At 40.8% G+C, this 24,295-nt stretch overlaps 1 protein-coding gene across 5 annotated transcripts in view; it reads right to left on the bottom strand.

Moving 5' to 3' along the window:
• oxr1a (oxidation resistance 1a) overlaps positions 1-24,295 on the bottom strand; it is a 232,130-nt gene that overhangs the window by 103,242 nt on the left and 104,593 nt on the right. The window lies entirely within an intron of this gene.

The following is a 24,295-nucleotide window of genomic DNA, read 5'->3' as shown; positions in this document are numbered from 1 at the left end:
AAGTATTGCACAAGTTACATTGTAGCCATCTCTGTGGCCGAAAATGTTTGCCTTTCCATCACACATATCTACAGCTCCTTTTGTTTCAGTCTTAAAAAAAAAAATAAAAAAATCATATAGGAAACCAAAACATGAATTAATCCAATTATGTGGTGCTGAGAAAGAGCTCAATGTCTTACTTTCTTCCAGTGTTACAGAATAAGCATCATTACAGTCTTTTATTACACAAGGGATGGCTAGGATGATGCTGAGCAAGAGCTGAGTGTAGGGTTTTCTTTACTGACTTTGATACAATTGTACCTCTACTTGGACACAATAACTTGGACACTTTTCAAATATGGTTGGTTTTTATTTCATATATAGAGCTGGAGTCCATAAAGTAATTTAAGGACAGGCATAGAGACAGGAAGCCAGAAAGCAAACGCAGGCCACAAGCAAAAAAGAAAGAAAGAGAGAAAGTAGGAACGCACTTGGGGCAGTTGGGATGATTTGAAGGAAAAGGAACCTTTTGGGGAATACGTTTACTCTCATGTCTGTATGTTAGACTAGAGGATGCGGTTAGCCTAGCATAAAGACAACAACTCTCTAAAACAGGGGGTCCGGGACACCAAGGGGGTTATCAGAGTCACTGCAGGGGGGCCTCCAAATTATTGTCAATTTTTGAATTTAAAATAAATTATAATTAAAATGTCTTAACATAATTCCAACATATTATTAGCAAATATAAATCCCCAGTGATGATAGACTTACTGGCCTATAGGTTAGGTAGTCACCAAGGTAGCCATCCACAGATACAGTTAATCTTAAAGGTGCTCTAAGCGATGTCACGCGTTCTTTAGGCTACAATGTTTTTTTGTCACATACAGCAAACATCTCCTCACTATCTGCCTGTCCCCTGAACACACTGTAAAAAACATCTCCTCACTATCTGCTAGCTGCCTGTCCCCTGAACACACTGTAAAAAACATCTCCTCACTATCTGCTAGCTGCCTGTCCCCTGAACACACTGTAAAAAACATCTCCTCACTATCCGCTAGCTGCCTGTCCCCTGAACACACTGTAAAAAACATCTCATCACTATCTGCTAGCTGCCTGTCCCCTGAACACACTGTAAAAAAACATCTCATCACTATCTGCTAGCTGCCTGTCCCCTGATACACTGTAAAAAAACATCTCATCACTATCTGCTAGCTGCCTGTCCCCTGAACACACTGTAAAAAAACATCTCATCACTATCTGCTAGCTGCCTGTCCCCTGAACACACTGTAAAAAAAACATCTCATCACTATCCGCTAGCTGCCTGTCCCCTGAACACACTGTAAAAAACATCTCATCACTATCTGCTAGCTGCCTGTCCCCTGAACACACTGTAAAAAAAAAAAGCGATCTCTGTAGACAGCCCAGGCTCCACAAACGGCAACAAAAACAAACTGCGCCAACCTGCACCACCAAACATAAACAGTCTTCCAGCGTTCCAGCCAATAACCGACAAGAAGGATTTGGGGGTGGGGGTTGGGGGGGGGTTAGTGAGTGGAAGGGAGGGGGAGGGGACGGGATGAGGAGGAGGGAGGGGCGAGCTAGCCTCCATTTTGACAATACTTCAACAAGAAGTGACATCACCCAACATCACTTAGAGCACCTTTAAAGATTCACTGTACCACATGTGTAACATTAAAAGATGATTTATAAAATCATGCCAACAATTATTTTAATAGCTTAGTATTCTATGCAAAAAAAGGTATAAAGGCTTTAGGACGCCTACATTATTGTAGGCCCAGTTTAATATGCAACTTTATTTTATACAATATACTGTTTATGGTATGGGGTCCCTGCTCCATCTATCTTTCAGTTAAGGGGTCCTTAAAAAATGTTGAAGACCCCTGCTCTAAAACCACAACATGTTGAGAGAGCATGTTACTGTACATATCAAGCTTCAGTGGACAAAGCCAGGGTAGCCGTTTCCCCTTGCTTAGTCTTTTGCTTAACTTAGCTAAGCTAGTCTTGCATTACCAGACCCATCTCCACAGCGCTGTGTCTACCCTGGAGTATGGTCTGACTACACCCCTTATCTATTCTGGGATAGAGGGGAAAAAGCCCTCTGGCTTGTTTGTATTTCTTTAAACCAATCACAATCGCCTTGGGCGGCGCTAAGTCCCGGATGCAGCGATGGTGCCCTTGCAAAATAAATAGTGGAAGTGGAGGTATCAGAGTTTCTGCAGGTTTCACAAAGTCAAATTTAAGACTTTTTAAGACATTTTTAAGACTATTATAAATAAAATGTAAGACCTTTATCACAACATTAACTAAGCCCTTAATTCAGTTTTTTTCCAAGCCAAGTATCGCTAAACATGCACGTTTTGTGTCGGTGGTACAATCCAAAAGAGACTGGCGCCAATAACTCGAAAGCTGAATGGCTGCAAATATAAGTTGCATGTTGGTCTTTTCTGTAGTCGTAATAGAGAAAAATCATATTTGGATAAGCGAAAGAAAGAACTACAACACCACGGGAGTTAAAAAAAAAAAAGAGCCTTAGAGGTAGAGTAGCATGGACGTAGGAAAAATACAACCTAGAACACGTGGAAACCCTGGGTATATCCGGTGAGTGTCTCATGCCTTGTGCCCGCTGTCAGACTTTATACCAGCACTCTAGTTAGCCAGACTAAAGCTAAGCTAACCACTGTTAACACAGTGGCAAATGATATCCTTCTTAAATAAAATTCTTCCTTAACAGACAATTACTTAAAAATCTGGTTTTTTCTATGACAATAAAAATGAGACTCGCACTTAACTCACATTGTAACTTAGCAGACTTTGAAGACTGTGCTGGATCCTTAATGTATATACTACTACGTTATGTTTCACAGGCAGTTACAGTATGACAATGAAATGCATATTACGGAAGTAAAAATCAAATGAGTAACAGTTTTGCAATGTGATTACATTCTGACACAAATCAAGAAAAAAACCAATCAAAATTTAGATTCCCAATACACTTCTTCTCCACCTTAGAGCATGTAGATGCGTACTGCATCAGTATATACTGTCCCCAGTATATGAATGTTGTTTATGCTTTGACAGACAGTATGTGTCAATCATGTCATCGTGGCAGATTAACACTGGCAGCCCGTACTGTCTGACCAGAAGACTGATATCAAACCTGAGGCTGCCTGGCCACAAAGCCATTACATAACCCAGCATCCTGTACACACCACCCGCATGATTAATGTGTTGTCATCCTTAACTCAATGATGTTTCGGGTCGCTACAAAAACGCAGTATAATAAAAAATAACTAAGTGCTTCAGAGTGGAAAGCAGAAACGGATTTTAGATGAGGCAATAGCAAAAAAACAAAGACAAAGACAAACACACTTATTCTAAATAACCCACTGGAATTTAACTGTACCAAATTGAATTTTCCAATGACAAGAGCCATTTTTAAAGCCTGTTTCAATAACAAGTCTGTCCTTTTAAGACTTGCATGTTCTCCAACACAGCTGTACCTCCAGTAATACTTTGTGCAGCAAGAGTGGGGAAAAAAAGGAGGAGCCATTCAAACCTGATGTATGTAACTTCTGCTACTACGCTTCTTTGTGACTGAATGTCCAGAGCAATGACCCGTGTGGAGAAGACAGCATACTGCACGGGGCTGGCTAAATCCTGTCCTCCAGCCATTCTCCCTCTTGGATTAACCAGTGCATAGCAAACATGGCCCCGGAGCATGTACAATGCAAAGTCCTCCACATACTAATGAGAGCTAGCGGGGGTTGAGGATGGAGAGAAGCAGGGGTCAAGGTGGATGTGGATGAGTTATATTTATGGCCCGTTTGATGCTCAACTCCAGACATGTTTGCCTGGATCTGACTTTCCCACATTGTGTCATCAAGCCCACTGATTAAGTAAAACCTACAGGGACAAAGGATGCTGCAACAATTAAACCCTAAAGCACTCAAGGCGTTTTCACACCGACAGCCTTTAGTTCAGTTGAATCGAACTAGAGTTCGTTTGCCCCGCTGGTGCGGTTCGGTTGGGCAGGTGGGAACGCGGCAATCGAACTCTGGTGTTCACCAAAAGCGGACCAAACAAGTAGGGGTGTGCAAAAAAAAATAAATCTATTCACATTTGAATCGCGATTCAAGCTCTACCGATTCAAAATCGATCCATAGAATTAGAATTTTTTATTTTATTTTATTTTATTTAAAAAAAATGGTATGTCTACTGCAATCACATGGGAAAAGTAACTACATTTACATACTGTTAATCGTTTATTTTATTTTTTTTATTTTTTTTTTTAAATCGAGAATCGTTTTTGAATCGAAAATCGATATTGTATTGAATGTGACATTTTCTGAATCGTGCACCCCTACAAACAAGCGTACCGAGACCTGCTTGAAGAGGTGGTCTCGGTACGCTTTCAGTCCTCTGGAGCACGTTGTTTGTGGTGAGAACGTGATCCGTACTCGAACCGCACCGACTAGACATACTCCTCCAGTCTGAGCTGATGTCTCCTGTAGTCAGGTGTGTTCAGCAGTCTGCGATGCAGCAGAGCAGCAAACTGCAGCAGCTTGCAGCGTTTCTATCACAGAAATGAACTGCAGTCAAGCTTGCCGTCCGTCGCTCGTATCTCCGTGGTCCAACCAGCTGCCGCTAAAATTGGAGACAGACGCCGGCAGAGCAGAGCGAAGTCTCGGTGACCACGGCAGACGTAGTCATGTCTCTCACGAAACAATGTCTGAATATTTTAATGAAATGAGCTGGTTTGACCACTAGCCCAGAAGACAGGACCTTCTTCCTGTATTTACTTTCTTGTTCCCGCCCCCAGACATATCCGACCAATAAGAGGGCTGGACGTTCTTGCCTGATTTGCAATGACGCATTTTGGTACGCTTGGATTTTTCCAGGTGTGAAACCAAACCAAATCGCTCCAACTTTACTAACTCACCAACTGATTCGGACCAAAGCAAACAAACTACAGGTGTGGAAACGCCCTCAGACACACTTTTTATGTAAATGAAGAAACTTTGAATAATAAGACATTATCTGATTAGGGATGCAACGATACACTCAACTCGCGATTCGATTCACAATTTAAAGTTCACCATACCATTTTCTTACAATTTTCTTAACAAAATGATCTTCAGAGAAATGACTTTATTTATATAAACTGTGCAAAACAACAGATGTCTCCTCTTATCAAAAGTGCAATTGTATTTTATCTTAAACAACAAAAATGAAATGAAAAACATAAATACTTTTTTTTTTTTTTAAATCCCACATCAAAATAACTAGATAAATAAACTAAGAACACAGTGACGTCTGAAGTCAAACCAAGTCAAATCAAAAGTACATTACACCCTAGCCCCATTACATTTTTTTTAAAATCGCGATTCATTATTTATCTCAACCGGTTGTAATCTTTACACATTGATATCTATTTTGAACCGATTCAAGATGCATCGTCACATCCCTAATTCTGTTGACTGTCGTTGCTGAAATATTCAATTGAGTTTTCTTTCCTGAAAATCTTTCTGTCTGTCTTGTGACACAGAGGCAGAGACCTGCATTTCAAATCTACACTACTGCAACAAGTCCGTTTCCACTGACGCTCCATGCTTCTGTAAATTCAATTAACAGGTATGTAAATGCTATCGCTAACTGGGTAATGATTTATCTGGTCCTTAGAGGCATTGGCTAATTTACTCACTTCTGAGATGAAATACTGCTTTGCACTGGCTGACATTACATTAACAGGGTTTCTTCTGTTTTTAGCTCAGCCCGCCCCAACACCTGTACATCAGATACAGGCAGAAATAGATCTGTTTTTGTATAATCAGAGCCCATAAATTCATAAGTATAAGGGAAACAAATATGTACAGTTTTGAGAAGTGACGTATCTTACTTTCCCTCTGCTGAATAAATGAATCAATAGCAGGGGCCGGTGCTGGCGCTCCGACAGTAGGAAACTGCTGACTCTTCATTTGAGCTATATGTAATCAATCCTAGGCAGAGGATGGCTGGAGCCCTTTCCAAACTAAGTGGGGAAACAGTGGGATTACTAGCTCTGTGGCATTTATAAATTGAGTCCAACAAGAAGAGGGCCACGAGAGACTCCCGGTCGACGTAATTACACCGGCAGGCCAATAAATCCGAGCCACAGATCTTTTAGCAGTAAATTCAGCAGAGAAGCTATTTTTTTTTCTTCTTCCTTACATTGCTTTCTTGAACTACGGAAGAAAACATTCATGTTTTTGGTTGCTGTCTAAAGAAAGAAAAAAAAAAAACAGTAGCCTTGGTAGCTTACAAATCTCTGTGGGGAGATTTAGACCTACACAGTGTTGACTCTTACATATGACAGCATGTTGTGCTGTGGATGGAAATCTGCATTCACTACCCTTGAAACAAGTGAATGTAAAGCTTCCCTTCAAGTCCGTCTAGTATTATTCCCTAATGGAAAACACAGAGGACACAGACGCAGCTTGAACGCATAGAATTGATTTCAGGACTACACGTGTCGTCTCTGGGGACATAAAAAAAAGAAAAAAAAGACTAATGTCAGAGAAATATCTATATAAGGAGATTTGTGCCAGAGCTAACATACTGATCTTCATGACATTGAGACAGCCCAAGGATAGGTGATTCGGTTATCCCAGGTGTGTGTGTGTGTGTGTGTGTGTGTGTGTGTGTGTGTGTGTGTGTGTGTGCGTTAGAGTGCGGACCGGGCCGCATTTTTCTGTCCGAGCCCGGCCCGCGTCCGCCAGAGCAGTAACCGAACCCGGCCCGAGCCCGACAGGCATTAAGATACTTATGTCCGAGCCCGGGTACCGTCGGGTCCTGACAGGCTCGGTTCGGGTGCAAGTGTGTGTGTGTGTGTGTGTGTGTGTGTGTGTGTGTGTGAGAGAGGGCTGTGCAATTAATTAAATTTGAATTGTGATAACGGTTTCGGCTCCTAACGATCAGAAAAACAATATAATCGACAATAAAAACTAATATTTTGCACACACAGCTCATATTTTGTCTTGTGTTCTGAAGAGGAATTCATACAATTCAAACGTTCAAGTTTAAGGTGTTTTCACTGTTGATTTGTTTAACTGTTTTTATTTTTTATTTTTTTTAACTTCATTAAATGTAACATCTTTTCCAAAAGCCAATGAGTAATCGTGTTTAATAATCGGGATTTCGATATATGCCATGCGCAGCAAACACAACTCTTGACCTCTGCTGTCATTTCCTTCTATTTTGACATTGAGTTACGATACAAACATCCACTTTATGAAAATTTCGGGGCCTGAAAGGATGTTCACCTTAATTCAGTCAAGAAGCTTCCTCTGGATGCAACCTGGTTAGTGTGAGATTGATGGAGCCGGAGAGTAGCGTGTGCTTTTTCATTCTCTCTGGGGGGACAAATGAAAACAAGGCCAGCATAAATCAATCAGCAAGCCTCTTTCAGGCTTTGTAATACACATCTACCATCTCAGGTAAAGCTTTAGAGTCTGTTTTTATTTTTATTGCGTTTTATATCCTGTCGTAATAAAAAAATAAAAAAATAGGAAAGTTCTGGACAGCACCACAGAGCGGTGATTCACTCGGGGGAGCAGCTAGTCTGATCTGGATAAGAACCTGCGTGCAGCTCGGAGAATAATAAGCACAGAGTTAAAAGTCAAAACCTGAAAAAACCAGAGGTGACATTCTCGGCCTGTAACCAAGTTAGTGTCAAATCTGCTCCATTGCTATCTGGGGATGACCAAAGCATTCTATTAACCTTTGTGGAAATGGTTTCTGAGCCCTCCCGGGTTACCGTGGAGTGTGTGTATGTAAGTGCACGCCCATGCACCTCTCTATTATTTTAGTGCAGATATAAAAGTTAGCTGAGGCTACCTCTACATTACTACGTTTATATTTTATTTTTAGGACAAGTTTTGCGACAAAAACGTTCTCCAGTTTCTGCTACTGTCGCTCCAGTAGCAGAACTAACCTCTGTCCAAATTAAAGCTTTAGAGGGTAACTTTCTTTAAATAACGCCAGCAATGACGGTGATCACGGAAGGCTTGTATCATGTGGATTCAACGACAGTGGTGTTGTCATTACTTAGAATTCCTCATGGGGGGGGAGCAGAAACTACACACTATAGCTTTAACACGTCTAACAACGCATAGGGCTGGGCAATATATAGATATTATATTGATATCGTGATATGAGACTGGATATCATCTTAGATTTTTGGATATCGTAATATCGTGATATGACACAAGTATTATCTGTCCCTGGTTTTAATGGCTGGATTACAGTAAAGTGATTGAAGAGTTTTTCAACTTACCAGACTGTTCTAGCTTTTCTATTATTTGCCTTTACCCACTTAGTCGTTATATCTACATTGATGATGATTATTTATCAAAAATCTCATTGTGTATATATTTTGTAAGCACCAATAGTCAACCCTACAATATCGCCGCAATATCGATATTGAGGTATTTTTTTTTTTTTTTTATATCGCCCAGCTCTAACAACGCATATCACATAATCATTTGTAAACATAGCAAAAGATATTCGTTGTTAAACCAAAATGTAGTAGTGTAGATGTAACCTGTGAGGACACATCTACAACACCTACAACTACGCCAGCAGCTAAGTTTACTGACCGCTTTCGTTTTGTTGGGAAAAATTAGCTATTTGCAGAGTAGCATGCTGTAGCTGGATGAGGTGGATGAGAGATTGCATACAGACCTTAACGTTAATGTTACCTTGTGTTGGGTCGGCTCCGTGGAATGGATGAGTAAACTGGATGTTTTCTACTGAGATGCTGTAGCACTGACGCAGTGCTATTGTGGTAAGCTATAGTTCTATTTTACAATAGACACACTGTACAGAGTTTTCCGTTTTGTTGCAGCTCGAAATGATCCCAAACTTTCTGTCGTTTTCTCTTGCCTGCCTCTTCTCTTAAAGTGGGTTCCATTTACTTCAGAACTGGGAAGCCGGAGCTGGGAATGACGTCGCACCCGAGTTGAATGCGTTCCATTTACAAAAAATCCTCGAGGCAAAAATTTTTTAGTAATCAAATAACTTGAGTTATTCAAGGTATCGCTTCAGCCCTACCTACGATTAGGTCCCTCTCGTTTGTCTGATGCACACTTGGATGCAACTCCATCAGATTAGACCTGCAGTGTTGCAAACATTGCATCCGCTGCTGCCACACGAAAAGGCAACTAAATGAAACAAATCACAGCCTTTTGTTTAAAGCCAGAGAAAATCCAGACTTATCAGATATCACAGTTAAGGTTGGTTTGGCTGCCTCTGGTGCTGTATTTAGTGTGAATGCAGCCCTGGAGGCCCATTGTTGTCAGCTTTTTCTTATCAACACGTAGCGAAAACTATGGGGCCCTGCGGGCAGCACCACTTTCACAGGATTAACTGTGGAGGTGCTCGTACAATATTACCCAATCTACCTTAACCGCCAGTGTGTTTAGAGAAAACTGAGTGTGTACCAAGCCCATGTGCATGTATTATTGTGAGTACCTGGAGTTGGAGCAAACCATGTTTTACTTACATTGAATTGTCATTTCAAGACAGTGTCAAGCAATCATTTAGATGCATGCTGGCATGATGATCTGCACCATTATTTAGCATTGGTGTAAGTAAAGCACTTTAATGTATATAAAATAAAAATATATAAAAAAAGCTGTCTGTTCGAAATAGATGTAAAACATTGCATGTTAGACATTGAAGGCCCCATGTTGTGTAACGCTGAGTTTTGTTTTTTTAACGTGCCTTTGCACATTAATGGACATTTGGGTGTTGGGCTCAATGTCATGAGGGACCTGATTTGAATATTTAGGAGAGTTCCTATGTAAGCTGACACCTACTGTGGAGACACACCTGTGAAGCATGTTGTATACTGCCAGTGTAATGCAGCTTAAGAACAAAGGTAGACCTGCAGGTTTGACTTTGACTTCGATTTGGCTTTGGATTTGCACTATAATCTATTATCGTTTGATTAGATTGAATTTTTATATGATTGCAAAAGGCGTGATTGAAAAATGGGCACATCTACTTGGCCTGGGGGTCTATTTGTGGTTAACACTTAAGCACAAATGACTAGCTTCTTGTCACGTCACCCATCTTTATTTCCTGCCAAATTTCCGGCAAAAATGAACAGAAAAGGAACATTTAACTCTGAATGTCATATAAAGAATGGTGTTCGATACCCAGTTCCAATTTGGATCTGGTTCCCGGTTGGCAAAATACTTGGATTCGTTAAAGGGCAACTATTACACATTTTCAGGATTATACTTGCATTTTGTGTTTGTACCAGAACATGTTTATATGCTTTAATGTTAAAAAAAAACACTTTATTTTTCTCATACTGCCCATGGCAGTATGTATATAGCAGGACTTTGTACTGTAAAAAAATCATCAATTAAGGCTTCTAAACCAAATATTACGCAACCGGACATGTCCCAGCAGTAAAGTGACCCGAATTTGGGGAGAAATGACCAGCATTGGCCAAGATTACAGCTATGCTGCATTAGCATGCAGCTACGTTAGATTGGTAGTGGAACAAAGCAGCACTTTCTACCATTAAAAATCGCAGATAAAGGCTTCTGAACCAAACACTACACAATAGGACATGTTTCTGCAGTAATGCGACACAGAATTAGGGAGAATTTTACAATATTATATCTGGCGGCCCAGATGACATTGTTTACTTCCATTAGCCATGTAGCTACTTTAGTTAGCTAGCTGTAGCAGTTCTACAGTCAAAAATCTTTTAAAATCTTTTAGCTTGTCAACCAAATACTACTAACAGAAAATGTTTCAGGAGTGATGTAACCCGGAATTGGGGAGAATTTAACGACACTGGCAGCCAAGGTGACAATGAGTACGTTTACATGCCAACCAATATTCCACTATAATTCCGAATATGACAATATTCTGAATTTGATTCAGGTCATATAAACAGCATACTCTGGTTGGATATTCCGAATAAGGCCTTTTTCCGAATATAGCATTTTCTGATTAAGACGTGTGATATTGCGGTATTATTTGGGTTTTACAGGCATTCTTTGGACATGTATACAGCGCTTTCAGAATATGCGTCACTATCTGGGTTTTTACCGCAGTTTACGGACAGTTTTACTGTTTCAAAGACTCAGATATCAACAGATTTTTGGATATGTGCACACGTCGCTACGCCGACATTTTCAAGAAGCTGGTTGAAGGAATAAAAGAGAGACGCTGTGTTCACACAGTCCAACAAGTCCACCACCGCTGGTATACTTTGAAAAAATCGTATTTTGCAAACGGGAATATTAGTGGAATATTTCCTTTCATTAGCCATGTAAACAGCTTAGTTGGAATATCGTCTTTTTCGGATTAAGGGAAAAAAACGGAATATGATGTGCATGTAAAAATAGTCAATGTTTACTGCCGTTAGCATGTAGTTACATAGGACAACATTAACACTGCAGTGGTTTAAAAAAAAACAAAAAAAAACACTCCAGTCCTGCCTACCTGGAGCAGATAACCAATCAGAGAAGGCCTGCTTAGAGTTGCGTAACACTTAGCCGAGAGTAGAAAAAACTGTTGAAACTGGAGTGTTCAGAACAGTTCAGGTCTGAATGTTTTAGCTAACAGGGATTTGTCTAAAATACGTTTGCCTCATTATTTGACATTATTTTGGCCACCTTTAACATGAAAATCCAACAATATAACATTGTAGATATGACAGAAAACATGGAAAAGCATAATATGTGACATTTAACTTACAGTATGTTGTACTGTATGATGTGTTGTGCGAATTGTTTCGGTGCTTGAAATGAGTTCACGACATAATGATTAAATCTCCTTGGTTGTCTAAATACATCCATTGTTTATTTAGATAAGCATGTAAACGATCACGAACAACGAAAACACAATGTTTAACGTTAATGAATATTTTATACAATGAAATGGCGAGTTCATGAGTTCGCCACAATTGCAAGAGACACGAGAGAGAAGCTCATGAACGAGCATGTTGCTACCAGTTGCTACGACAACACAAACAAATTGTTGCTAGTGCGCATGTCCATCGTGACGTCATGGTCTAGTCAACGCGGAAGATCCAAGCTCCATGATTGTTTTTGGGCTTTTGAGCAACTCTCATTGGAATGAACGGGGCTTGCCGCCGACCACTGTATCCAGTTCTCTTGATACATCCATGGATTAAAACAGTAAAAAAAATGTCTGAAATGAAATTGTGTAATATCGCTTTTTGAGTAGGAGCGTTGTCAAACATCGTTTGGACGCGCCAGTGCGTCTTTCGTCCTCAGAGGGTTAAAACTGTGACTGTTACACTCTGTGGTTTAGATATGAGGATGGAAAACTCTCCTCCTGTAGGTCTTATTTCTGCCACTGCTAGGGGCGCTCATTTATGAAACGCTTCTGCAGGTCGTATTTGAGGGTAGGAATATACAACCTACTGTGTATCGTTGTATGAGTTGGAGTTGGTCTTGCTGGTTGCGCTGTACAGCAAGCACCAACCAGTCTCCACCTCTGCTGTTCACTTATTGGTTGCTAGGAAGGACAAATACTGATCTCTGAAATAAACATGCAGTGTCAAACAGTGATGGAGACACAGAGGAAGGGAAAAGCCAGAGATCTTGAGAAAGACAGGAAGACAGAGAGTGAGAAGAGACAGCAAAATACTGCGTGGGAGGAAGCGAAACTAAGAAGGGGTGAGGGAGAGACCCTCCATTGGATTTGTGGAGGGGCTAAGCTGCCTTCGGGTGCTACGTGACCAGCCTATACCACCAATGAAAGAAGGCTCGGGCTTATCTCAGCGTACACAAGCAGCTCTGCTGGCAAAGGCACCGTGGCATGGCTTTGGGTGCTGCTGTCAGGGCGTGACGAATAGCTCTCTCTCTCTCTCTCTCTCTCTCTCTCTCGCTCCGTCTCTCTCATGCACTTGTTACTTGGGTTACTGGTTCTTCAATTATCTGCACAACGGGAGGAGAGAAAAACATCCTTCATTTTGGCGGACCTGACATGCTCAGTCGGAGACAGGGCAGTCGGGACTCACCCGGATTGCCGGTTGAAAAATCCAAAATCCGGAAGCAACAGCCAGACCTACGTGACGCATTCGTCCAATCAGCTGCCGGTTTTAATTTTTTGGGCGACAATACAGATTAGAATAGAGATGTATTACGTCTCGTCGCTTTGGTGTGTTCTGAGGCACTTTTTTGACCAACTCTGGGACACGGATCAGTCCAACTGCCTTTTCTGTCAATGGTCGGCCGTCTGGTTGGTCTGTAACGGCCTTTAGACGTCTTCGGAGGGGTGGAGGTATGCCCATTACTTGTTGCACGAAATGACAAAAAAAAATCAGTCATTACGCTTCCTCCTCTTCTTCTTTAGTTTTGGCCTGTGTTTTTATTTTTTTGCTTGGCAACAAACAGGCATCAGGTCACCAACTGGAACGGAGCGTGCATTATCTTGGCAATCTAGGAGCAATGATTCACCAAACCTGCTTTTTTCCAGTGTAACATAGTTCTTCTGATTTTATTTTGTGGTAACGAGTAACTAAGATGCTTAGGGGAAATGTAGCGGAGTAAAAGTAACAGTTTCAGTACAGATACGTGAAAATTCTACTTAAGTACAGTAGCAAAGTATTTGTACTTTGTGACATTACAACACTGCCTAACACTGATCACTCGTGATTTTTAACAATGTTATTGCACATGGCATATTTTCCTCATATCATGCAGCTCTACTTCCGCACTTCACGTCAGTGTGGTGACTGCTGCTACTTTCCAGCGCCCAGATCAACAGTGAGCCGGAGAGTGCGAGAAGCCATCGCTAACTGCTAAACTAAAGTAGCCAACGGAGCTAATAGCGTGTAAACAACTGTGGGATTAGCGAGGAGGTCGCTAAAAGGAGATCGCTATGAGTGCTTGGTCAACTAGTGTAGTGTAACGGTTTAAATGTAAAGTGGATAATAAGCCAACTCCGCACTGCACGAGTGTGGTGCTGCTGCTACTTGCCGACACCACTGCAGGAGATCAGTAGGTATTTTATCAGTGGTCTAACTGTGCCACAGGGTTCTTTTTAAATTCCTTAAAAACTGACTTCGCCTGTCAAATTATTCATGGACTCCAGCACTCAATCTGATCACAGTCCAAGCAAACACAAGTAAAGGGTTGACAGTTGATAGGATATCACTATGAAAGGCCTCTACTGTACTAATAGTGACCATCTTCCAGCCCTTGATCAGAGTGAGATCGTCTGACAGTTTTGGCCATCAAACTAACAAAGGTTGACTAGCAAGTGGAAATTCAAAATCATCCAGAGAATAACGTTCCACTTAGGTAAAAAAAAGCCTTTTCATTTTTCTTTAAAAATAGTCAAAGCTATGCATGTTGTTCCACTTCCATAGAAAGAAACAGAAAAATGTCTCCCAGTGGCTTTGTGTGTAATTGCCACCCCTGGCTACAATCTGGATCTGTAAACACAAAAGACGTGTCACCTGAGAGAATTACATCAAACACACCGGTGTTGCGCCTGCAGCGCTAGCTATAACTGTCAACTGCCATAGTGATTAGCTTCTCATACGACATCATGCTGTGACTATCCAGCTGCTGCTGGAAACTGGAAACATTCAAGGACAAGCAGTCCAGCTATGGCTCCACACTCCAAAACAAAAACACAAGTATCACAAGTAACATCCAACCAATCCATTTAACATCCAACCTGACACTTCCATTCGATATATTGAATTGATTTAATTCCTGGCCAGTCCTTTTTTATGAAACTGCATACAGCCTAGTTAGCGTATCGCTCCCCCAGCACCGGTTCCTCCCCTCTTCGACCCTGCAGTGAAAATCCAATGAATAACTAACAGGGGAATAATCACTCACATGGCAGCAGTGGCAGGGTCCACCGCTCTCTGGGACATTAGGGTACGCCAACACATGTACTTCTGTCTTGTTTATTAGCATTTCCCCGGTCAGGTGCTGTGGATACAATGCTGCGTTAGCAGAGTCGGGCCTCCGTTTTCTGCCTGCCGTGCTTGAATACTTTCAGACACACCCATGCAGCCATAGATTATGTATAAATCCTTTATACATATGTCCTGTTTTTGAAATTAAATGTATTTCTTTTGACAGCAAACAGTCTGGTCATCCTTGGGTTTTATATTTATGCATAGGTAGGACTATTGCTGTGTGGAAATAAGTCTGACAAGAGCGTAACGTGATGAAATGCCCTTTTTCAAGACCGCAGCCAAGGTTGGTGCCACAGTTTGCAGCACTGTGTCAGTGCTGTCCGTCTGTCCTTGAGACAGATTACCCTTCTGCCTGTGCCCTCCGGTCAGACACACAGGAAATACATTAGAGGATAACAAGGTGGTGTGGAGATGGAGAGAGTGAGAGACAAGGTAGTGAGGGGAAAGAAAGAGGGAGGGAATGGGCAAGGGAGCAGAGGAGGGGTCGGAGAACAAAATGGCAGAAAAAACAGGAGGGAGGGAGGCGAGAAGTGCAGCAGCGACATGCTGTGAGGACTCTCCCTTTGCACCCATACAAAGACATTTGCAGGAGGGACAGTGGTGTACCTCCCGCCTGCAAGTGCTTACCGAACATACAGTAGTCATAAACTGTTTCCATAGTTAAAGCTATAGTGTGCAACTATTTTATATGAATGAACGTCCATTACATTCGAGCCATTGCCAAATGAGTTGATACAAAGCTAATTACAGTAAGCCTATCGGCTCCACAAAACTCTGTCTGTATTTCTCAGTATGGCTATGTTTACCAAATGGTGTAGTCCGGCGACTTTCGCGTGATGAAGCTCGAGTGATGTGTTTTACGTCACCGCTGAGAAAGGACAACAGCAGCGTTCAGCTTTGGAGACGAAGAGGACATAAAAACTACAAGAGAATTACCTCTTCTGAAGAGTCCATCCTGTTTTTTTAATCCTCCATGTTAGCAACTTGATGGAGGAGGGGTGGGGGCGCGACCACTGAAAGGCTTGCGTCATGTGGACGCTTCGACCGCGTTGTTGTCATTACTTAGAATTCCTCAAACTACGCACTATAGCTGTAACTCACATACAGAAACATGTACTGTTTATCGTGGCTGTCGGGTGAAAACCCTGTATGTCCAAAACAGTTACTTTTTAAATAGTTTACTTCAGATGAAGTCAGACGAAATCAACCTTGTCACTGTTTAAATATTTGTAATATATGCAGCGTCCACGGGTTCGACTCCAATCTGCGGCTCTTTGCTGAATGTCATTCTCCCGTATAAAAAATTCTTCAGCTGTCCTATGCAAACAAAAGGCCTAAAATGCCCAAAACTATTCTTAAAAAAGCAAATCAAAAATCTGCGTACAGACAGATGTAAAGGGTGCCAATAGCATTGATTTATGAAAAGAAATTAAAATGACAAAATATGGAGATACAAGGTTTCTTCAGCCTTGGAAAACAAAGAGATAGAAGAGTACTTGTACAGCACGTAGTATCTAATAAGAACGTGGTGCGATGAAACCGTTTTCACATGCACTCCTTGTAGGCAGCAACACTACAAGTTATAGTTAATACAGTCCACAGCTGCGGAGACATTCTGTTCATCTCCTGTTTGGCATTTTTATTAGCGAGTAGAAGCTCATTGAGCTCCAGAGTCGAGGCTACAGGCTCGCTACAGTGACGTAAAGGTCAGGCATGGCGGTGGGACTTTGAGGCTGTCAGACAAAGATGTGGGGAGTCGAGTGTCACACCTTCTCAAGAAGCAACGCTGCAGGCATCCAGGAGATCACAGGCGGCCAACTTGGCCCCTTTTCTTTTCCTGTTACGCTTTATTCCTTTGCACACACACAAAAACTGCGTGCCCCCTCTCAAGTGAATGCATTTGTTCCATTGTATAATATACTGAATGAATGAATGACTTCACTAGGGATTGACCGATACTGGTTTTTCAAGGCCGATACCGATACCGATTATTAGTAGTTAATGAAACCGATAACCGATATTTGGAATCAATATGCATTTACGGTGAAAATGACAAAATTAAGATTTTGGAATGTTAAAAACTCAGACAAAACTTTGTTTAAATGCTTTAAGCAATTATTTAGTAAATTAGACACAACGTAATACCTAGTAACAGATGTGTTGTGGGGGGGGGGACTCCGACTCAGTGGTGAGTGAAACCGAAGCAGAGGGACAGACACAGAGCTGGAGCCGAGCCAAAGTACAACACTTTTTAATTCATTAACTTTATCGGTTATCAGGCAAATAAAAAGCAGATACTGATAATCTGCAAACTGACAAAAAACGGCCCGATAATCGGCCAGGGCCGATAATGGGTCTATCCCTAGACTTCACTCTGACCTGCTCTGACACTGCTCATCTTTCCTCTTCCTTCCTCCTGCTGACATCAGGTTTGGCTACATCTACACTACTACGTTTTGGTTTAAAAACCAATATTCTTTGCTACATTTACGCCTTGCATTCCACACTGCTACAGCGTTTCCGAGCCCCTAAAACGGAGACATTTGGAAACACTGCTGCCCCCATTTTTGGTTTGAAAACTCCGGGGTCCAATCCTCGATCCAATGTTATCGATGCGGCGTGAAAATATCGATACGTATCATCTGTAAGATTCCCCTTTATTTTAGATTCCCACTTTTATATATATATTCTTTTTATTAAAAAGGATAGTTTGATTTTAATTTAAATGTCTGGGAGAGCTCAGCGATAAAATTGTCAAATCATAGTTTAGTTGCTTTTTTTGAGTTGCTATAAATAGAACTGGGTTAAATGGCCAGATGTGTATTACATCAATCGCATGCCCCTGAATTGAAGCAAAATCGCATCGCATTAAGGATATCAGCAAATATCGTATCGTTGTCCAAAGAATCAATATGATATTGTATCGTGATAAAACTTGTGATTTACACCTCTAGTAGTAGTGTAGATGTCCCTTTAGATGCTGCTCCTCTTCATTTTGAGTTTAAGGATGGAAGCGTGGCGTCTAATGCAACTACACCATCAACATACCAATCACTGCTTTTCTCAGAGGCGGGTTGGGGTCGTCCTGGTAGGGGGCTCATTGGTTGGGTTATTACAATGTCGGTGGTGAATTTGCTGTGTGCCTCTAATGACAGGTCTGTCTGAAGTCTGCCAGACAGCACAGCAAGCTGCCTGCCACATTATTACCATCCCATTAGAATAAATGAGCATGAGCAGCTCTGAAGGAGCAGCCCGGCCTGGGTTTGACTATCTAAAAAATGCCACAGGGTTCCGCTTACTGGATCCCATCTAGATAGGAACTAGAGAGACGGTACAGTCGCTAATCATTGTCTCATTACATGATACAGCAGCGTAAATGACTGACAGATGCAATATTCTGTAGTCATACGGGGGAAAACTTAGGCCTTTAGCTGAATATGGCTTATCTAGGCCAACGCTAGCCAGAGCAAATGATTAACTGCTGCAACTCATGCTGTAGCGCTTGTACAATTTGTTACTTTGTAGTTAAAAGCCGTAAAAGCTCAATAAGTCACAGTCGCGTTTCATTTAATTGCTGAGTGACTGTGACTTCCGACCCTGTGCTTTTAAAAAGAACCCACAGTTGCCACTGAATGGATAATGGATGATAAGAGCAGGCTGAAATACCAACAGTCCCTCAACCTGTCCTGCCGAGCTTTTATCCCACAATTTCCTTTATTGATTATCGTCTGCTGAATAATAAAGCAGACGACCGCAGATCAATCCGTTCTGTGTCAATGGCCCGAGGAGCAGAGTCGATGCATGATGACTCTGTAGAAAGCTTAGCAGAGTGTGACACCAGCTGACACACCTCCGCCCACTCTCGACTCTCTTCTTCCCCCTCAGTAATGCAAACGGTGAGCTGTGACCTCATGTGACGTGATCTTCCTGCAACCCAGACACTGCTGCAAAGTTTTAAGCTGCTGCACTCATTTACATAACTAATCGCAGCCTGTATGCTCAAGGACTTGTAGTCAAATTCAAACTGACCAAGAACTCTATGAGAGCTGAGAGAGTGTCAAATGGAAAATAAGCTGATGGATCAGCATTAACTCACCTGACACGCTGTATGTAACAACTATCCATCTTGATGCCACTTTTTCGGCTTTGGTTGGGGATGGTAGAGTGTGCTGAAGCCACGAGCATTATCTGTATTTCAGCTCATATTCAATACAAAGTCAAACTGTATTTCTGAGTCAGGTTATTTGTGTTATTTACTAAAAACTGCTTTCTTAATTAGGTTTCGAGGGAAAAGTATTATGTCCAGGATTACTTTTGTCTTTGACATTACAAATATGTTTCTAATGAACGTGCGCAAAAGGCCGCAAAGGTCTGTGTTCGTGTAGGGAGGAAGTCAGGGTTGATGGATGGGTGAAACAAATACGGGAGTTTTACCCAGGAGGCCGCTGTTTGTGTCCCGTGTGAAACGTACGTAATGTACTTAACCTACCTTATGTACTCAAGTACAACATTTTGATTATGTAACAAACGTACTTAATTCAAGCCAAACTATCATCTTTTTGAAAACCTAACCCATTGGTTTTGTTGCCTAAACGTAACCAAGTAGTTTTGTTTAAGATAAGATAAGATAGACTTTATTAATCCTGCACTGGGGAAATTCCTGTGCTACAGCAGCTCAAAAGAAAAAATGTACACACATCAGAATAACACAAATACACATCAAGTAGACAATTCAAAAACATTAACCACGTTCAAAACAGCGATCATTTCACAATGCGTGGCGGTCGCTGGAAATATACGTTTCCCTCGAAAATGTAAATAACAATGCAGTTTTGATGTATGGGAACATCACTTTTTAGAAGACGGGGTTGGTTCCCATCCAACTTGCGCAGTTCAAGCTCTGGTGCATTTGTCCTTTGATTTGATTGGAGGTTCAAACTCCGGCGCTGACTACAAAACCAGATTGAGACTGCCCAAAAAGGTGGGACTTGGTGTAGTTCCAATGGGACTTGTTCATGGTGGCAAAAAAAGCAAAACAAACTGGATTTTTTTTTATATGTCATTTCGGCATGAATTCAAAAGTTAATCTACCATTAAACCCATGCGCTGATTGGAAAAGTGTTAAGGAAGCAATCTGCATAAGCAATCAGTATAATTATGCAAGACCATTTGATAACCATGGTAACATGCATGCACTTACGGATTTCCTCCGATTAAATCACAGGTAATAGCAGCTAAAACAGAAGCGTTTGTGTCCTACTCCATGTGATTTGGCATTCCTAGTTAAAAAAAAAAAGGAATTACTGAAACACAGTAACTACCGGCCTTCTTTTGTCCCATTTACATTATTATTTATGACATATTCGGTCCAGTTGCAGTCTCATCTAATAATGCTAATAATCAAGTATTTCTTCATGAGGTCTTTGGGACATTAGAGAACATAAATAGACACATTAGAGGAAAAGGGCTGCCAGAATTTGATTTCCCCATGTGGGCACATATAGCGCTAATGATGCAGGATGACATCAGTGAACAATAGACAGTCTTGTCCAATGAATGAGCACTTATTGTTTACACCTCTTGGTTAGTTTGTAACACGTCACTGAACACAAACCCAAAGGCAACAATGTATCATCTTTAGATGGACTAAATGAACCAAATAAGCTGATAGCATCCAGATACAGTAGCAGTAAACATGGAAATCATGGCCACACATCGTCTCTCCTTACAGCACTACAGAGCGAGCTAACTAATAGGCAAACAGTCAATGTTCTCCCCCCTGGCAGGTGTTAATAAGTGCCAGACAAGGACGTATTCAAATGTCAACACTCCCTCTGTTATCCAAGGTATTTATCATGAGAGACATTGTGTGACTTTGAACTATATTTTGACTCTCCAAATTACTTTTTTTTGCTTTCTTGCCTTCTATTATGTGCTTCGTTCATTCCTTTGTTTCACACCCTCATAATCCAGTTTCCAATATATCATTAAGCCGGTATGTAAAACAGTCACATTTAAATCACATTTTTATATTATATATATATATATATATATATATATATATATATATATATATATATATATATATATATATATATATATATATTAGGGCTGTCAATCGATTAAAAATGTAATCTAATTAATTACATACTCTGTGATTAATTAATCGCATACATAATTAACGGTGCCTGAACCGATACTTTTTAAGAAAGTAAAAAAAAAGAAAAAAAAAAGGGTACTAAACAACAGTCGGTGACATTAAAGAACGGCTTTATTGCTAAGGCCATATGGTCAAAATGAAATGATTTAATAATAATGTATAACAATAACTTATTTCATTAGTAAAATCGCTGTTGAACAACAAAAACAACCACCAGATGGTAAAGGACATTTACAATAACTTCAAATGCACCACGAGGCTGTAGTTTACCAGTTTCATTGAACTGAACAGCAGCTGCAGATTGTTACATCCCGGTGTTGAATCCTCTACAGTAAAACACAGTCACACTTTACACCGTTTAGCGTTAGCTGTTAGCATTTTAACCGTGTTTAATCCAGCTACTAGCTAGCGGTAGGCTAACGTTAGCTGCTGTCGAGTATAGTGTTAACTAGCGTCACGTGCAGCGGTGTTTGTGTTTCAGAGCATCAGAGAGAAGTGCAGACATATCAGTGGCACCAGATTTCGGTAGCCAGGGTTGGCAGGAAGAAGATTTTTACAAGTAAATGTTCCAATTAATGATCCAGGCAGAACATTCTCGTCTCCCTCCTTCATTTTACAGTCCAATGGTGGTTAGAACGGCTCCGGATCAAACGTCAATATGGAATGGATTAATCTGCGTTACTTTTTCTCAGATTAATTAATCAAAATTAACGCGTTATTTTGACAGCCCTTATATATATATATATATATATATATATATATATATATATATATATATATATATATATATATATATATATATATTTTCTCTGTCTACTGTTTCTGAATTATTACTGGAAGAATATTACGTAATGGATTTTTTTCAGAACCAAGGGTTTGCATTTGCAGTCCTTAAAATCAATGAATCTAGTACACCGAAGAAAAAATCTGCAACAGCAGTATGTTTGTGGAATGCATTACATCGAGGAAATACAGTAGGGGGGAAAAAAGGAACAGCCCAGCAACAAGCACCAAAAGATGTCGCCACAAATATAAAAGGAATCGGTCAAAATAAAGATCTTGCAGATTACCTTCAGTGGTTCAGCAGAGTCCTGTTTGTGTACCTTTTCCCTACACGCTCCCTCTTTCTAACCTTGACCCCAGCAGCTTGCAAACTGGATCACGTCAACGAAGCAAAAAGAGACACACTTATGAGTTTGGAGTCAAACTTCATTTCACCATCTGTGAAGAGTCAGATCCCTGAAGTGTAATTACTCTCACAGTAGCAACCTACCCTCCAACACAGAAATAGAGCCCCCCACCACACACACACACACACACACACACACACACACACACACACAAAAGGATTCATTACAGGAATAAATCTCACAGTCACATAATTATAATTTGTTGGCAGGAAATGAATTAGAAGGTGAGAAACGGAGAGAGCCCGCCGTGGATGTGACACGGTAAAGTTTGCTAGATTAAGAAGTTCATGTCAACAGTTCAGAGAGTACCTGAACTGCAAATATCTCCACACCCACATACACACGCTGAATAACAACAAGCCCTTCCCCAGAAGCTCAGTAGTCATTGATAATGTTAGAAGTGTTGGGTAATATAATAATTGGACATCAAAATCTAACTAAATGTATTAATAAATACAATGAGAATGTAGCAGGACTGATATGATGAAAAGGTTACATTTATTTAAAGTGACTATATGTATCTTTTTTTTTTCGTTTCTGAAGCTCTGTCATTTTTCATACAATGATCGTAAATGACCTGTAACAGCAAACAAGACTAACAGTGAAAAGAACGCCATTTTAATGTAGTTTTTATCAATGCCTCTGCCCAGGTCCGATTTTTCCCGCGCAGTCACAGAGTGATTTACGGCAGGTAGACGGCGCTACAGCGCACACATTCTGACAGGTCACAGGTTTCTTTGTTACACCGGAAAAGCCTGTGTTAGTATCCAGCCTTTTGAGCCAGGTAAAAGGAAGCAGGAAATGTCTTTATATACTGTAGGTAATGTTATTTTAAAGGTTATCTGCTGTAGTTATGGCTGATACTGGGGCAGGACCATCACAGAAAAAAAGGAAATTAAACGAAGAACAACGAAAAGCTAAAAGGGAAAGTTAAAGACAACGGGCGATAACGTGAGTCACACTCGGTCGGGCTTTCAACAGATGGAGATGGAGACAAGTACGGGATTGGAAATGATTCAAAAACGTCCCAGGATTGTCCCTCAGGTATGTAATATGTCTATTTCATTCATAAAATAACTGTATAATGCGCGATGTGGTTGTACGTCAGTAGCTGACATTAAATTAGGTCCCCCTTCCATTTAGCGCAGAGGCCTTGTCGCCTTGTACTTGTGTAAAGTATCTTTGGGTTTCGAAATGTGCTATATTAATATAGGTTATTGTTACGTTGGTTGCTACAACAATCTCCTAATGCTTTGGCTGGTGACCCAGTGAGAGTGATACCTGGTTTAGCTCACGAGACATCCAGAGTAGACTAAGTTACCGTATGCAACACTTGAAATGCAACGATGCATCTGTAACATATTCTCTTATTGTTAATTAATGATTTCTTGTCTGATTAACATTAATCACAACGAAAGTATATGACCTCCCCTTAACGCTAACTCAGTAATACAGTGGGAAATACAGCTCCGTAAAGAAAAGAGCTTTACGACAGCAGGTGTGGTAAAAACACTACACTTTCGTCCAAAGGGGCCGCTAGAATCAACACAAACTGAAAGTTACCTATAGCCACTTTAATGAGTCATTTCTTTTTTCAACCTGGACCCTATTTTCCTAAGCGTTGGTGTCTAGGTGACTAATGTGAACAAAATCTTTGGAATTGGTCCAGTATTGAGCGAGAACGCTGTAACCAGCAATCACATAGGGCAAATGTGCAGGTGGGTTTGGTGATGGTGATTCCAGGGATGTTTCATGTTAAACTAAAAGGATTTTACTCTTTAACTAAAAGGTCTCTCTCTGTAGGGATCCTTTCCATTATGTTGTCAGACAGTCAGAATAATCATCTGAGCCTGTCAGTGGTAAAACAAGCACTTTAAGTTACGTAAGAACTTTAAGACGTAAATTGGAGGTGGACAATTGCCATGGGATTAACACTAGATTGTAGCTTGTTTCAACGCTGCCGACGGCAGAGATCTC

Source organism: Sander vitreus, chromosome 6 (genome assembly GCF_031162955.1).
Source record: "Sander vitreus isolate 19-12246 chromosome 6, sanVit1, whole genome shotgun sequence".
Lineage (NCBI taxonomy): Eukaryota > Metazoa > Chordata > Actinopteri > Perciformes > Percidae > Sander > Sander vitreus.
The sequence above is the reverse complement of the archived record's forward strand: the minus strand, read 5'-3'. Positions and strand labels throughout refer to the sequence as shown.